The sequence below is a fragment of the Poecilia formosa genome, unplaced genomic scaffold, assembly GCF_000485575.1.
Source record: "Poecilia formosa unplaced genomic scaffold, Poecilia_formosa-5.1.2 Scaffold13, whole genome shotgun sequence".
Lineage (NCBI taxonomy): Eukaryota > Metazoa > Chordata > Actinopteri > Cyprinodontiformes > Poeciliidae > Poecilia > Poecilia formosa.
In genome coordinates this window covers 229,836-235,027 of record NW_006799952.1, presented here as the reverse complement: position 1 = coordinate 235,027, position 5,192 = coordinate 229,836, and positions in this window count along the sequence as shown.

Genomic DNA, 5,192 nt, shown 5'->3' with positions numbered 1-5,192 from the left:
TTTCATTTACGGGTTTTTTTTTGTTTTTTTTCTCACAATTTTGACAAAGAATTCGGGTAACTAGAGATGCATTTGTCCATTTCAAGTTTATTGGAATCTAAATGCATTATGTAATAAGCCAATTAAAATAATTTGCTGGCCTCAGTGGACAGGTCCGTGTTTGCTAGCAGATGTTTGTCTTCTCTAGCCACTGGCAGAGCAGATGTTGGGAAATTTCTGTATCTGCTTCAATTTGTTCAAGTGCATCAAAACACAAGATATGATCTATAAAAAAAAAAACATGACAAATGGCTCAAATTTTTATCCTTTATATATACAGTAATTAATGTTTGCAAAGGATTTTGTTTAACTTAATATCTAGCGTGCCATAAGCAGTTCCTGTTATTAGAACAAGGGATCAGTTATAGCAGTTTGATTAAGCATATTTAATCTTTGTCTTAATGGCTGGACTCTTGTTTTATTTATTCTCATAGTCTATAGGGTTTATTTTTTAATTCAAATTATAAATTAGCTAAGGCAAGTTATGCAGGGAACAATGACGGATGAATTGCCTTATTTTAAGTGGTTGAAGCCATTAGATTGAGCAACAACTCTTAATACTAATAAGTTTTTGAATGCTGCTGTCCTTGATGCACTTTACCACTTTGGGACTCGGAAGCAAGAACATTTTGTTCTATGGTTTCTGTGGCGTCGGTTTGAAATTCATCACCATTGCAGACATTGACAAGGGCCCTTTAGGGGGAAGTTTTGGGAGAGTAATATTAACAATTGCCAGATACCAGTTATTTTCTACAGAAAGTTACATGATGTTGCTGAGAAAAAAGTTGATCCGTGCAATTTGGAATTAGGAGTGAACAATACTTTAAGGTCTCAAAGATCTTTGCAAAACTACTCTTACCCTCTTCAGCTTTTAGCGAAGAGGGTAAGAGTGAATTGCATTGCAGGCCATCTTCACTCTGATACTCCTAAATGAAATCCAGTGCAACAAATTGATTTGAGAAGTTGCTCCATGTGTGTAATTTTACCTCTTTAACTAGAGCTATTCTCCGAAACCCTCAGAAGTTGGCTACAGAACAATTCAAACACCTCCCCGATTTGAATCGAGTATCTGGAAAGGTAGCTAAAGAATAATAATTAGCTAAATATATATTGGAGAGAGTGCGTAATGTAAATTTTGAGGATTGAGGCAGATGGGCACAGGCAAGCATTTTGAAGTAATAATGATAAACTCGGTCATAAATCACATCTGATCATCTCCGCTGAACCCCAGTGAGGCTGATCTCTTCCTTCATCTTCAGGCATCTTCTTCTCGTTGAATATAAATGTGTTATTTCTCTGTGAGCTGCCTCGTAATCCTGCTGCTACGTTTGACTGTTCATCCTGATGCACCATCTGCCAGAAAGAAATAGGGTGGTTACACAGATCAACTTGCAAGCAGTTCACAGATAATTTGCACTGCTGCTTAAAATGAAATGGTTGAAGCAATGCGCAGGAGCTGCAATGAGAGCTAATAAAATGGCAGGAAGTTAAAACAGGCATGCACGGTGTGTGCGTGTGTTTGAGATCCATATTTTTTATAAAATCAGGTTGCGGATCTACTTTATTTCAGCAATAAACCTCAGCAGTTTGAGAAGGAATGGAAGCTTAGTGAACATATGGTAAAATATTTGAAGACAGGACAATTTGTCTAGTTGTTCACTACTTGTTGAGCAGTGTTCTTCGTAATATCATCATGTGGTGTCCTTAAAAACAAATAAATGTAGAACAATGTTATTTTTAGTTCATATGTTCACTTTGTTTGGGTAAGGTAAATCCTCAGGATGGTGAAATCATGTCATCAGGGCTTATTTTTGCTGTGTTTTAATTTCCTATCGCTTGCCAGAGCGGCTGGGAAGTAGAACAACTGAATAATACCCCTCTAAATATAAGCACTGCAGACGCAGCTATATACTGTAGGTTCTGACATTTCCTTTGGCTTCTATGTCACAGTATGACATTTACTTCAGGATGGCTGCCTGCGAATCTTTGGCCACCAGTACGGTTATATGTAACAGCTGGATAAGAGAGCTGCCCAGTAGGAATAATCCCCTTTGTTCACACCAAGGTGCTTTTATGAAGAATGCGCAAGGTCTGGAAGATAATGGCAAAGCTCGGGCTGGACTGTAGGTCGGGCTCATGAATGCACAGTGTGGTGTAGGAAGATTGGGACTGTTGCTATGGAGACAGAATGGGATGAATTTGTACCTTGAGCACTCAGGTGTCCTTCAGTTTCCTGTTTAAGTTGTTGGTCAAACAGCTGATGTGGCTTAAGTTCCTTAACAGTGGGTGTTTGAATGGAACGATTTGCTGGGGCAGGGAGTTTATGACAAAGAAAAACATGTTGTAAAAGGTCACAGTTACTTTTTCTGACTCTTTGCAAGAAACAAATCTGTAATAAGTTATCTAAGGTCTTTTGAAAGGACAACGTAATCACAATTAATTAATTTTCCCGTCATTGGGATAGTTGTAGAGAACGTCTTGTGTTCATCTACACTTCTCACACTCATGTTTGCTCAACCATTGTTGACAGGATTTCCTCTGCTCTATCACCCGATTTCCCCTATACTTTTTTTTTTTGTACCAGTGTTTTTTTCCGTTCTGTACATATTTAGATTATAAATATGAAACCTCCACATCCTTCCTCTTTTGCCTTTGCTAACTCTGGACTTTATGTCATTTCTTTGAAATGGGTGCTTATCATTCTTACAGGCATCCTGTAGAAGTACCCATAAAATAAATGCAGCCCAGAAACCAAGCAACCACTGCAAACATTACACCTCTGAGTCAACTGAAGCTTATCGTCATGCAAACCAAGTATGGACGACATAAAACACTCCTTTCTGTCCTACACTACAGTGTGTTGCAGCACTCTGCTTATCATGCTCATTTCTGCCATTCCAGCAGCCAAACTGAAGCGAGGCCCTTGCCTTGTTGTTGTTGCAAAGCCCTGCCTTTTGAAGGAGTCCAGTCATGTTCCCATGACGCAAAGCTGGCTCATTCAGCTCGAGACACTGAGGCAAACTTTGGTCAAATGTGCACAACGTGAACACAGCTGAAACAAGCCTCCCTCTGCCCATAAGAGACAAGTCCAGGCAGAAGTACTGATTGAAATAAAAGTAGTCTTTTAACTTTTATTGATGTAATAGGAAGAAGCTTGACAGTATAAAAGAGTGAGAGCAAGAACAACATGGCTCACAATAGTTGTGATGATTTCCATGTCAAAAGCAAAGTTTTTTTTGTTTTTGTTTGTTTTTTTGCTTAAAAAGAAACATAAAAACAAAGTAAAACAAGGGAATTGAGGACACAGCTGAAAGCTACCGAAAAGTGATGGACACCAAACTCCGGCATCGATGCATATGACACAAATGGCTGGCCAGGACGAATGTGGTGATAGGAAAGTCTTCACTTCATATTGTTTGTTTTGTAAACATGGGGTTATTTATAGTTGATAGTCATTACATCCTTTTCTATGTTGATAATGTTAAGCGACACATCAATCTATATCCTCTTTTCTTGTCAAGGAAACAATTTTTTTTTTTTTTAGCAAAAAAAAAAGAAAAGAAAAAAAAAAGACACCAACAAAGCACAGTTGATTCTTTCTCTGCAGTTCCAGAAAGGACTTTATCATCCATATTTGATAGTGACTTTCTGCTTTTGACTTTCTGGTTTGCTGGGATGTAAGAAAGGGGTCTGTTTGTTACTGCCTGATGAGTTGGTGGGTATTTCACAAACTAATCTACTGAGATTTCCAAGCACAACCATCTGTATGGAGCTTATAGCGAATAGATTACACACAAAAAAATAATCTAGTGAGTTTCAGTTCTGTGAATGAAAATCCATCGTCAGCGTCAGAGTTCATAGGAAAATGAACAGATTGATTTAAGATGAAAAGAAACAGCAGTATCTCATGTAATCATTTGGTAAAACTAAAGTATGCAGAATACGGAACTTGGAATTTTGTTTTTCTTTATACTCTGTTCCACCATGTAATGAAGAGAGCTTCATTACTGGGTCTTTTTATTTAAGTCACTGTATAGCACTTTAAAAGCACGTTTTGCACTTTATTAACAAGCACTTTATTTAGCACTGCACTTTAAGCAGAGATTTGCACATAAATAACAATTTGCACACAAGTTTTAATTGTATTTATTGAATATTTTAATAATTAGCATGTAGCCTTTTGTTCTGGGCTCTGCACAGCTGCTCCTCATTGGAAAGTGAGCTGGTTGCCTGTGGAGGGAGGATAATTGTTACTCAGAGCAATGATCTACTGGTGGGTAAAACTGAGCAAATGTTTGTGCATAATCTGTTAGGTGTGGAGTGCTGATATTGAGTGACTCACCTGTCTTTTATGTGTCCTCTCCAGGGTGTTTGGACAAATACTACCCTGGGGGTCCAGACACCATTTATAGGTTCCGGGAGAGGCCATTGAAAGTGTGGGGAGATAATTGTTTATGGGTTTTTTGTGGTGTTTCATTTGGTGTAAGATAAAATATAAAATATTTATAAAAAGTAAATTTAAATGTTTATATTTAATAAAGTGTATTTTATTTAAATAGGTGGAGATTTGTTAAGTGAGATCCCCCTGTGAATTGGAGGTGGTTGGGTCCAACACAGCTGAGACTATTTAAGCCTGTAGTTTCACCTGTGTGAGGGAGGATTGTTATTGAGTGTGTGTTGATGCTGTGAGGAGAATAAACCAACTGCTGTTTCCACCTGACTCTACCTCTCGTAATCTTCTGCACCGTAAAATGCAACCGCAAACGGCCGCCCTGTTACACACCAACATGGAAGACTCTACAAGCTATCCACTTTGATTCCTCCAGGACAATTTAATTTAATTTTAATTCTGAAAATAAGAAAAAAAAAGTCTTCTTTTGAAACTTGCTTTGATTGTAAAGCCATATTTTATTAACTTATTTATTTGAGTGAAAAGTTTTAATTATTTGTATTATAATAGTTTTTGTCTTTTTAATATCGCAACTGATTTTTATTGTAAACAACATCTTGGACAACTTGCATCTTGTATAAATAAAGAAAAAAAAAACATATGAATGCTAGCATGTTAAACCTTGATGCCCCTTTTACCTAAAAAAAATAAAAAAAAATACTGAGGGTAATGGTATAATGGTTTGCAGAAATGTTTTTAGCAA